The sequence below is a fragment of the Mobula hypostoma genome, chromosome 4 (assembly GCF_963921235.1).
Source record: "Mobula hypostoma chromosome 4, sMobHyp1.1, whole genome shotgun sequence".
Taxonomy (NCBI): Eukaryota; Metazoa; Chordata; class Chondrichthyes; order Myliobatiformes; family Myliobatidae; genus Mobula; species Mobula hypostoma.
In genome coordinates, this window is record NC_086100.1 from 187,791,230 (window position 1) to 187,803,912 (window position 12,683).

The 12,683-nt window shown below is 40.3% G+C and overlaps 1 long non-coding RNA gene across 1 annotated transcript; it reads left to right on the plus strand.

The window, feature by feature from the left end:
• The first annotated feature begins 4,718 nt into the window (after positions 1-4,718).
• Positions 4,719-12,125, plus strand: LOC134345001 (uncharacterized). Its single transcript, XR_010017588.1, has 3 exons — positions 4,719-4,798; positions 10,339-10,449; positions 12,053-12,125. It is a non-coding gene; the product is annotated as an uncharacterized LOC134345001 (long non-coding RNA).
• Positions 12,126-12,683: the final 558 nt, after the last annotated feature.

Here is a 12,683-nt window from a genome sequence, read left to right on the forward strand (position 1 = left end):
AGGTACCTATCTAGCAGTCTCTTAAACTTCACTAGTGTATCTGCCTCCACCACTGACTCAGGCAGTGCATTCCACGCACCAACCACTCTCTGAGTAAAAAACCTTCCTCTAATATCCCCCTTGAACTTCCCACCCCTTACCTTAAAGCCATGTCCTCTTGTATTGAGCAGTGGTGCCCTGGGGAAGAGGCGCTGGCTATCCACTCTATCTATTCCTCTTATTGAGGAGTGACTTACAGGGAAAGTTTGAATTGGTTAGAACTTTATTCCCTAGAATACAGAGAATGAGGGGAGATTTGATGAAAGTTTATAAAATTATGAGGGGAAGAGATAGGGTAAATGCAAGCAGGCTTTTTCCTCTGAGGTTGAGTGAGACTAGAATGAGAGGTCATGGGTTAAGGGTGAAAAGTAAAATGTTTAAGGGGAACATAAGGGGAAACTCCTTCACTCAGAGGGTAGTGAGAATGTGGAATGAACTGCTTGTGGAAGTGGTGGATGTGGGTTCAATTTCGATATTTAAGAGAAACTTGGATAGGTACATGGATGGAAGGGGTATAGAGGGCTATGGTCCTGTTGTAGGTCATTAGGACTAGGCAGATTAATACTTCGGCAGGCACAAGATGGGCCAAGGGGTTTTGTTCTGTGCTGTAGTGTTCTATGACTCTGACGTAACATGGTACGTTTAGTTCCTTAAGGTACATAGACCAGTTAACACACACGTACAGACACAAATACATGTTTGTGCATGCATGGCCCTATTGTTTTTAAGAACACTGACTTCATCTAGCAGCCATAGCCTCATGTTCTTGGACTCTTTTGTATTTTGAGAGAATGATGAAGGATTCCACATTTTTCCATTTAAGTAGTCCTCAGCTTACTGTCTTCAGACAGTCTCCTAATGTGACTTCCAATGCCCTTAGACTACTGCTCTCTGAGACCACTCATCTAAAGCATACAACTACACTTTTATAATATTTGTAAGATTCAGTAAAATTATAGTTAATCCTCTATTTTAGAATCACAGTCTTGCTCTCTACCCAGGTTCCTTGATACCAGTTGTGTCTAGAAATCTATCTATCTCCTTCATAAATATTCTTAATGACTTGGTCCCCACCATCTTCTCTGGTAGATTCATCACCAATTGAGTCTTTGATTCTGTCATATTTATTATTTTATTCTGGATTTATTGAGTATGCCCACAAGAAAATGAATCTCATGGTTGTATTTAGTGACATACATGTACCTTGATAATAAATTAACTTTGAATTTGCCGTGAAAGTTCAAAGTTCCAAAAGTATCTCAGAAACTACTGATCTCCTGGGATTTTCATGCATAACAGTCTCTGTTTGCAGTAAACGAAAAACATCTGGTGAGCAGCAATTCTATGGGTGAAAATGCCTTCTTAGTGAGAGGTTAGAGGGGAATGGCCAGATGGCTCAAGCTGACAGGAAGGCGACAGTAACTTAAATTATGTTACAGGTGTAGCGTGCAGAACAGCATCTCTGAATGCACAACATGTTGAAACTTGAAGTGGATGGGTCACAGCAGCAGAAGATTTATGAACATACATTCAGTGGACACTTTATTAGGCACAGGAGGTATCTAATAAAATGGCCACAGATTGTATGGCTCTTTTGCAGATCCAATGCTACTGTTAAATTCTTCTTGAGCCATGATTGGATTGTTTTTATCCTTGTTGTTAATTTTTCTGGAACTTATTTTCTTCACAATTTTCTTCAATGGACCATTCTAGGTCGTGATTAGTGGTTTACCACAAGATTTGATTCTTCACTCCTAGCTATTCGATGTACAGCCATATCTGGTTGAGGGGCCCAATACTATATTTTCAGGTCAGCTGAGAACACTAAGATTATGAGTTGTTGGGGGCGGGGGAGGGGGAGGATGCAGCAGGGGAAGATGGACAGACTGAGTGAATGTGCAAGGATATGGCAAATAACATTTAACGTGCAAAACTGTGAGGCTATCCATACTGGTGCATGAACAGACAGCAGAATATTTCATAAGTAGTGAGAGAATGGGTAGTGCTGATGCACAAGAGAAGTACTTCACACGGGAATTGAATACAAACACACAGATGCTGCAACACCAATGGAAGATTAGCCTTTATTCAGAGAGGATATATAGGAGTACAGGATAAAGACACCTTACAGCACTCTAGGGTCTTGGTGAGATGATCTCTGAAATGTGTTATCTATAGAACATTACACAGCAGCGATGATTCACTAGACTGACCCCAGGACAGATTTACCATAGTGAGATGAGATCAAGGAAAGCAGGCATGGATGTTCCAGACTTTAGGAAATGAGGAAATCTCATTGAAACTTACAAAATTCTTCCGGGACTTGACACTGGATGCAGGGAGAGTGCTTCCATGGTTGAGAGGTCCAGAACTGGAGTGACAGTCTTAGAATTAGGGTTAAGCCATTTAGAATTCAAATGAGGAGCGACTTCTTCATGCAAAGAGTACTGAAACTTAGACATTCTCTACCTCCACATTAGACCATAAGACATAGGAGCAGAATTAGGCCATTTGGCCCATCAAGTCTGCTCCACCATTCAATCATGGCTGATCCATTTTTCCCCTCCTCAGCCCCACTCCCTGGCCTTCTCCCTGTAACCTTCGATACCATGGCCGATCAAGAACCTATCAGGCTCTGCCTTAAATACACCCAACAACCTGGCCTCCACAGCTGCCTGTGGTAATAAATTCCACAAATTCGCCACCCTCTGGCTAAAGAAATTTCTCTGCATATCTGAGGCTGTGTCCTCTTGTCCTGGACTCCCTCACCATGGGAAACATCCTTTCCACATCTACTCTGTCTAGGCCTTTCAACATTTGAAAGGTTTCAATGAGATTCCCCCCACCGGCCCATCCTTCTAAATTCCAGCGGATAAAGACCCAGACCTATTAAATATTTCTTATATGGTAACCCTTTAAATTCCCAGAATTATCCTTGTGAACCTCCTCTGAACCTTTTCCAATGCCAGCACGTCTTTTCTTAGATGAAGAGCCCAAAACTGTTCACAATACTCAAGGTGAGGCCTCACCAGTGCCTTATAAAGCCTTAGCATCACATCCCTGCTCTTGCATCCTGGACCTCTTGAAATGAATGCTAACACTGAAGTCCTCATGACCAACTCTACCTGCAGGTTAACCTTCAGGGTGTTCTTCACAAGGGACTCCCAAATCCCTTTGCATCTCAGATTTTAGGATTTTGTCCCTGTTTAGAAAATAGTCTGCACATTTATTTCTTCTACCAAAGTGCATGATCATGCATTTTCCAACAATATATTTCATTTGCCACTTTCTTGCCCATTTTCCAAATCTGGCTATGTCCTTCTGCATCCTACCTGTTTCCTCAACACTACCTGCCCCTCCTCCAATTTTCATATCATCTGCAAACTTGGCAACAAAGGCATCTATTCCATTATCTAAATCATTGATTTACAGCATAAAAGGAAGTGGTCCCAACACCGGCCCCTGTGGACACCACTAGTCACTGGCATCTAGAGAGTCACTAGAGAAATCAAGTAAGCTAATAGAGTTGTAACTAAAACCATATTTAAAGTTGAAATGAAAAGCTTCAGCTTGTCCCCCAGTATGTTGAAATTTTGAGTGTTCAAGTTTACGGCACTCGGTCAATGAATGCCAGAAGTCCTTGAGCTTTAGGCCGATTAGAAGGTATCTTTCATCAGATTGATGGATTTTCAGCTACACTTGGATGAGGTTGGAGGCCTGTAAGTGAGTGGGTAGGAGAAAGAAAAGAGGCTCATTGTACTTTAGTTGTTTTGTTTGACACAAGAAATACAGCAGATGCTGGAAATCCAAAGCAAAACACACAAAATGCTGGAAGAACTCAGCAGGTCAGGCAGTATCCATGGAAATGAATGAACAGTTGATACTTCTGCCTGAGATCCTCATTTAGAATGGGAAAGGAAGGGAGAAGTCACCAGAATAAAAAGCTGGGAGGGGACAGGGAAAGGAGGGTAGCTGGAAGGTGATTGTTGAAGCTGGGCAGGTGGGAGAGGTAAAGGGCTGGAGATGAAGGAATCTGATGGAAGTGGAGGGTGGACCATAGGAGAAAGGGAAGGAGGAGGGCCGCCTGGTTGATAGGCAGGCGAGAAGAGGTAAAAGGCCAGAGTGGTGAATAAAAGAAGAATGGAGGGGCAAGGGAAATAGTTTTACCAGAAGAAGAAATTGATATTCATGCCATCAGGTTGGAGGTTACCCAGATGGAATATAAGGTGTTACTCCTCCACCCTGAGGATGTCATGGTCCAGTCCGTGAAGTTCGCATTCCAGTTCACGGTCCGGTCCGTGGACTCAGGACTCCGGATTTTCCAGCTGTCCCTTGTTTCGGTTGGGTTAATCATAGGCACCTGATTCCCATCTTGGGGCTTGGAATATAAGTAGCCTTGGTTCGAGTGTGGGCTGCTGGTTTGTCTTGTCGAGATTCCCTAGGAGCAACCTGCTGGTGGAAGGCTAGAGTGGCCACTTGCCATCTTTAGGCCGTGTTGGAGAACCATCGCTTCATGGAGCCTTGCTGTCAGTAGTCAGAACTGTCTTTGCCGAATGGATTCGGCTGTTTCCTGGGCCAGCTGAGTGGCTGCCGGCCAGCTGAGTGGCTGCCAGCCACTCTGAGCTAGCTAGGGATCTGGCTGTTTCTGTAGCCAGCCGAAGTTGCTGACCGTAACTGTGACTCGGAGCAACCCTGATGCAGAGATGGAACTGTCTGTCGTTCTTCGGTGTTTGTCTCTTCTTGTTCTTGCCTCCGTAGGGTAAGTCAAGCTGTTCTGCCATTGCTCTGCGGGGGGACCTGTTTTGTCTTGTCTTTGCCTCTGTTGGGCCATTACCTGATGGATGGACCTGTGGAGATAAAGTTGAGTCCTGGCTTGTCTAAGGATAAGTCTCGGCTCTACATCTATGTACTGTCCAGTCTCATGTTAGTGTCATGTAAAAAATGAGTCCTGGCTTTTTGAAGGATAAGTCCCGGCTCTATGTTGATGTACAGTACCCAAGACCCAAGGCCATGAAACCAAGAAAGAAAAGAACAGCAGCACGATCATCAATGCCCAAATCCTTCCTCCCCGCACAAAAAAATGAACAAAAATGCAAAAGGCACATCGACCCTCAAATCTACCTTCCCTACACACATAAAAACAAGAAAGATTGGGTGAAAAACAGAATAGAAAAGAAGCATAAGACTAGAAAAAGTCCACAGTCCAAGTCCACATCCAAAATGCAGAAAACCTGGGCAACAATCTCCCTCTCCATAGCAGAGCGCTCACCGGTGATAAAAAGGTAGTCTCCCCTTTCCGTAGCAGAGTGATCTCACCAGCGATAAAAAGGCAGGCAGCTGGCATCCCAGTCTCCCTCATTGCTTTATTTGGCGAACAATGGAAGTTTAATCAGTGAAATGGAGTTGCACATCAGCTCGCAGCCTTCTCTCTACGAGGTTCCTGCACACTGTCTCTGCCTCCCAGAATCCCCTTGGAGACTGCAGACCACTGAAACACCCAAACGATCTCCAAACTACAAATCACAGGCTCCAACAGTTCCACAATCACATTCAAGACAAAAAAACAAATGTAGAAAGACATAAAAGAAGTGAAATGCATGATTTCATGATCTATCCAGAAGAAGTTGAATGAAGGAAAGTTGTATGCGGGCACCATCTTGACCTACGCTGGTGCCATCTTCATTGGGACTCCATCAGAATCTATTGTGATCATGGATACCAGTACCAGTGTTTTGTCACAAGGTTAAATAGTTGGATGTCAGTTCTGGGTTAGTCCATTTCAATGGTGAGATTTATTTTTATTTAGAGAAACAGAACAGAATAGTCTTTTCCAGTCCATCCAGCCCAACAAGCTGCACTGCCCAACAAACCATTTATTTAACACTTGCCTAATCACAAGGACTTCGGGCAGACGTTGCTCGTCAGCCATGGTTGGCAGCTCATCCTGGAGAAGGAGAACTCTGATCTCAAAGCTCCGCTGCCTTGCATGGGGAAGGCTTCAGGAGTAAAGCCCGAGGGAAAATCCAGAGCTGGAGCCCCTAAGCCAGTCCTACGTTGAGTTCAACGCTAACTGGCAACTCCTGCGACACTGCTAGTGGCAAACTTTATCGGTCTCTGCCGTTCCTTTGGATTTACCGGCTTTGTGGAGGGGAGGAGGCTGCTGAATGGGCAACAGCTTGCTCTCCTTGTTGTACCACCCTGGCTTGCGTACCATGTAGACAGCTGGGATCCAACACCCATGGTTGACTTCAACCAACGGAGACCCTCATAATCACAGGACGATTTACAATGACTAATTGACCTACTAACTTGGCTTTGGACTGTTGGAGGAAACCAGAGCACCCGGAGGAAACCCATGCAGCCACGGGGAGAATGTGCAAACTCCTTACAGGTGAGTCAGGAATTAAACTCCGAAGTCCGGAATGCCCCAATCTGTAATAGCGTTGTGCTAACCGCAATGCTGTGTCCCTGGACATCAGTGCCAAGGTTTTACAGCAAAGTAAACAGTTGGAGATCAATGTTGCTATTTTAATTATGGAAATGCGTCAACTCACTGTTACAAACTGAAGATTTTGTAAATACATATATCATAAATATGCGGTCACCTACACCGAAATACAGATGTTATTGTTTGTAAATAGTTTTACGTGATATCATTCAATTAATTGCTGTATTATGTGGAGCTTTTGACTGAAACAGCTGCTGATTTGCTACAGGAAGGAAAGACACGACATTCAACCATTTGGATACACAATTTCAGAGAACTAAAAATAAGCCCTCAGAAATGTTGCAGGGAAAAAAAAGCAGCCACATTATCCGAGGCTCCACCCACTGTTTTTCTGCAATCTAAAAATAAATCCTCTTTTCACAGTGACATACTGTTTCAGAGAGCTCTGTGAAATTGCAGGAATTTTCAAACCAATCCTGCAGAGAATGAACAGAAGTATAAATATATAACTGCTGTCGTTTAATGGCAAGACTATTTCACTGTTTGATATAAACTACATAGCCTGCTTTTTCACAAGACCATAAAATAAAGGTTACAAGATTCATCCTAACTCCTTTGTCCAAAAAAACCCAGCTGCAGTGTGCACTATACAGAATCCAGCTTTTAACCCCAGGAATTTGGTGGGAGGTGAAAAAATTAAAAATATCTAAAACCAAAGGCCTAACATACTTGTCCTTAAATATTTTTAATGAACACATGCTGAAGGACAGACAACTTATTTGGTTGTGGAGCAGACTTTGGCATTTAAGGAAAGCTATTTTGGATAACTGAATGCCTTCATTTTAAGATAAATTTAATGTATGAACCGTTAATTTCATTTTGGTTAAATTTCTGCATCATCTCCCAGAATTTAGGCAAACAGCCACGTAAAAGTTGAAATTTTTTGGATTTTCCCTAGTTAATGTCTCTTTTCAGAACTACTGACAGATTAAAGCAGGATGGGTAGATACTGCAGTACACTAACCCAATGAACACTGTTATCCTGTGTATAAACCCCCTGTTCAGAGATTGCACATTTATCATTTCGCAGTCTGTCTGCTCCTAATCCCACCACTTAATTGAGCATCAACAGTTATCATCCCGATGTGTCCACGGATGCTCTCCAAAGACTCCAGCACATTTCCTCACGTGTTCTGTAGAGAGCATTCCGATTGGTTGCATTCACCATCTAGTATGGAGGGGCCACTGCACGAGATTGGAAAAACCTGCAGAAAACTGTAAACTCAGGCAGCTGCATCACATCATGGTCACCTTCAATAGGTGATGCCTCAAAAAGACAGCAGCCAGCATTCAGGACCCCCATCACTTGGGACAAGCCTTCTTCTCACTGCTACCATCAAGGAGGAGGTATGGGAGCCTGAAGACACACACTCAACATTTCAGGAACCGATTTTTTTCCCCTCCAACATCAGATTTCTAAATGGACAATGAACCCATGCATGTGCTTTGATCACAAACAAGAGAAAATCTGTAGATGCTGGAATTCTAAGCAACGCACACAAAATGCCGGAGGAACTCAGCAGGCCATGCAGCATTTATGGAAAAGAGTACAGTCGACGTTTCGGGCCGAAACCATTAGAATTTTGATGCATGATAGCGTCTGTTAGGAATTTGAGGGGAATTGGTATGTCACTCGCAGGTTTCTACAGATGTACTGTCTGTGAGCATTCTACTGGTTGCATCACTGTCTGGTACAGATCGGAAAAAGCTGCAGCGAGTTGTAAACTCAGCCAAATCCACATAGGCATCAGCCTCCCCAGCATACAGGACACCTTTAAGAGGCAGCATCTCAGAAAGGTAGCACCCTGGTGAAGGACCTCCATCACTCAGGACACGTCTTCTTCGCATTGCTGCCATCAGGGAGGAGCTATAGGAGCATGAAGACTCACACTCAACGTTTTAGGAACAGCTTCTTCCCCTCTGCCATAAGATTTCTGAACAGACAGTGAACCCATGGACACTATCTACCTGTATTCGTCCTCTACTTGCACTAGTTATTTAATTTAATTTTAAAATATATTTTTTGCTTTAATTTAGAGCTTTTTATGTTTTGCATTGCACTGCTGCTGCAAAATAACAAATTTTACAACATATGTCAATGATATCAAAACCTGTTTCTAATTCTAATCTTGCGCTCTCTGACGAATGAAAGGTCACCATCTGCTTTGCTGATATTTTTTAGACCCCTGGCCTACCGATAGGATTATGATAGACATCTCTCCCCAGTTGTAGTTCATTGAATCCATCTGCTTCAGGCTTTACTCCCAAAGTCTCCAGTTGTCATTAAAAAGGAGAGGAGGCTGGAGAGAAAAACGTTTAAAAAGTGTATTTACAAGAGCTCATGAGGAAGGGTGAAAGACTGAGATAATATGGAAAGGATGGATAAAGATCAGTGCAGTGTTAACAGCAACACAGATCATTTGGGGCAAGGGTTCATTTCTTTGAAGTATAATTTACTTATTTCACAACAACATATAGTACTGAGCAAAAGTCTTAGGCACCCTATATTTTTTTTATATGGTTTCAGACCTCTGATCTCCACATCATCAAGGCTGTCTGGGGTAACCCGGAGAGACAGAAGCAAACGAGACAGACAAAGTCTGCAGACAAACTGTTGCAAGTTCCCTAAGATGCTTGGAACAACTTGTCAGCTGACTTTCTTAAAAAACTGCATGACAGGGTACCTAAGAGAATTGACTCAGTGTTAAAGACAAAAGATGGTCACACCAAATATTGATTGGATTTTGTTTTTTACTGTTTTCTGCTCTCTCTAGTATTTTTTTATATGTAGAAACTTTTCATTTCATTGCTTTTGAAAGCATCTTCGCTTTACAGAATCTTTTTTTTACATTTTTTAAGACTTTTATACAGTACTGTAAAAGGGACAAAGAAAACCTAAAATTGTTTATTCTCTTTGGGAATTCAAATTTCCTTTTGAAACATAGATATCTTAAATTTTCTATAAACTTTCTTTAATAGGTAATGTAAGATATTCACATTATGTCAAACGATATTCACTAGACGACAGCAAGTTTGTTGTTTATAATTAATAATGAGGATACTTCACTATCACACAATGCTGAATTATTTTTGCAATAACTGGCTAGCTGAATCCAATTTTTGCATTAAATTTAAATCTATTCAGGCTAAATCAAGTCTTATCTTTATGAATGAATACTTTCATGTTCTATTGTTATAACAGTAAGACACAAATGATTGAGCAGTTTTTGTTCAGCAAATACAAATCCGTCACTGAATTTCACAGTTGGCCCCAGAATCCAATTAAAATTCCAGCATGGGGATTGAAATATCATTGGCATGACAGATGTCAGATTAAAAATATTATTATGAGGAACTTTAAGATCTTTGTTTTGTACTATACTCAATTTGATGATGACATGTGAATGCTGAAATGGATAATTATAAAATAAAAGTACAAAAAGTTTACTTAAACAACAAGCAATAATACATGTCCTGGCCAATATCCTCAAAAGCATTTCCTGGAATTTGAGATCAATACCGAGCTGAGGAAAGATGTGAACAACTACCAATTGATCTTGGGTGTCACCTTTATCCAGTTGCTATGGTTCCACAGGGATATTAAGTATCTAGCAAAATTTATTTCATTTTTAAACAAGCTGCTTAGCTAATTACATTTAAGTATTTTTAAGGATAATGAACTGAGAAGTAAAATTTTTTTTACTTAAATTTTAAACATTTCATGGACTTTTCCATCTTTGCTCTGGCTGTACTTATTGTGGTATCTTTTATTATCATGTACTACTGTTTAGTCTGTGAGCTTCATACAAGCAAGGAATTCCATGGTACTCTGGTATTTATGGCAATAATCTAAATCTGAATACGAGCATGAAATTAAATTTCCACCTACTCATGAAATTAAGGTAAGTGAAACTAAAGATTTTTAATAATTTCATGAAGATCGCCACTTAAAGGATTTTTAAGTAATGAGGAATTGACAATTAACAAAACAAATTAGTATTTTTGAAATATTTTAAGCAATAATAGTGACTTAAAATGCCATTAGATTTCTTATATACAATGAAACATTCAGCACTTTCAAACTTTTTTTAATAGAAGGAATATTAGGAAAATAGCAAAGCTTATCAATTTCCAAAGATTGCAAAACAGTGAACAGGAAACCAATGAATTTCCATTTACAACTCTCTCCAGAATTTCCCCTCAGATTTTCCACTTTGTAAAGTTAAGTGCAGGGTTCCTTACCATTTCTCATTGCAAACTCTCCTTTGACAAAAAAGTGTAGAAATAAAAAGTTGTTTTGTGGCTATTATTTTAAAAAATGAGATATGGATTTACCATAATTAGAAAAATGAATGCTAATTTCAAGATTGATAATTTCTTTGGGATAAGTACTAAATTTAGTTCAACTAAAATAATGCCGAGTTGATAATTTTCTTTTAGTATTAGCTGATCCCATAGATTCAACCAAATTCAGAGACAAAAGAAATAAAAAAGAAAGTATAGATAAATGTGTACCCTGTTAAGGTTGTGGGTTAATAACCATGGTTAGCGTAGATTTATTCTGCTCCTTATTGTCAAAATCACAATTCTCTCAGATTAACCATATGAAATCACCAAACAATGCAAATTTCAGACATTGCTGTTGCTAATCAGACTGAAAAGGTTAAATTCTGAAGCTGAGTTGCTAAATTTAGTCTCTTGAGGAATGAAGATTAAGGAGGTTATCTAATTGAGATGTTTGTGTTTAAGACGATTAAAGGATTAGGTATGGTTCTTAGAGTGAAGCTACTTCCTCTGTTGGGGAAACACAGATTATAAAAGCCAGACCTCAGTATTGCAGGCAGTGCACACAGAACTGATGTCAGGAAACACTTCTTCATAGTAAACGGGGATTGAAAATCAGGAACTCTTCTTCCCCCAACCACTTCTTCAGTCATTCTTTTAAAGGAAAGACTGACTGATGTTTATCAAATTCCTCTAGATTCATAGAGAGAAATAGTGAAACAAGTGGAGATGATGCAAGGTGAAACCCTCCCAACCACTGACCATATCTACAGAAATGTTCTCGCAGGAAAGCAACATCAATCATCAAAGATCCTCACCACCCAGGCCATGCTCTTTTCTCACTGCTGCCATCAGGTAGAAGGTACAAGAGCTTCAGGACTCACACCACCACATTTAAGAACTGTTACTACCCCTCAACCATCAGACTCGTGAACCATAGGGGATAGATACTCTCATTTAAGGACTCTGTTATATTGTTATTTTGTGATTGTTATTTATTGCTATTTATTTATATCTGCATTTGCACAATTTGTTTACAGTTAACAGTTTCTGATGTTTACAGTTACTGTTCTATAGATTCACTAACTATGCCTGCAGAACAGGAATCTCAGGATTGTATGTGGTGACATTTATGCACTTTGATAATAAATTTTACTTTGAACTTTGAAGCAAGGTTGGAATGCTAATTCAACATAACATGTGTTCAAATCCCCAATTTAGATGCTGGTGGATGTGAAACAAAACATCTCTGAAGCCTAAGTGAAGGAAACTTGTCAAACTGACATTGTTAAACATCGCTTAAGGTCTGTAAAGCCAGGAAATCAAGTGTGAGGCAATCAGTGATGCAGAAAGCCATTTTAATTCGTACCTGAAAAGTGCTTTTATTGTGATTGCCACAATCTCGAAACATCCTAAACAGCTCTACAGCCAGTGATTATTGAATTAGTTTTACATTTTAGGAACGGGGCAATCAATCAGAAAGCAGGTTTGCAAGAACTCCAATAAAGAATGACAGAGACAATCAATTTTATTCATGTTGATGAGGAGCAAATATAAAGTGGCACAGCAAAAGATTCCATGTCCTTTTTTGAAAGAGTGTCATGACTATTTATTTATGTCCATTCAGAGGTTTGAAGATTTTTTTTAAATGTCACTTTCAGTACACGTGTAAAGGAGAGCAAAATAATTTTTACTCCAGATCCGATGCAGCACAACAAAAGATACAATGGGATAAAGTACACAATAATAAAAAAATAAATAAATATACATAAGATAGCTAATTTACACGTAGATTGATTGTAAGCCCATAGAGTGACGCTAGGCACAGGAGTGTCTGTACATAAGGTGACGC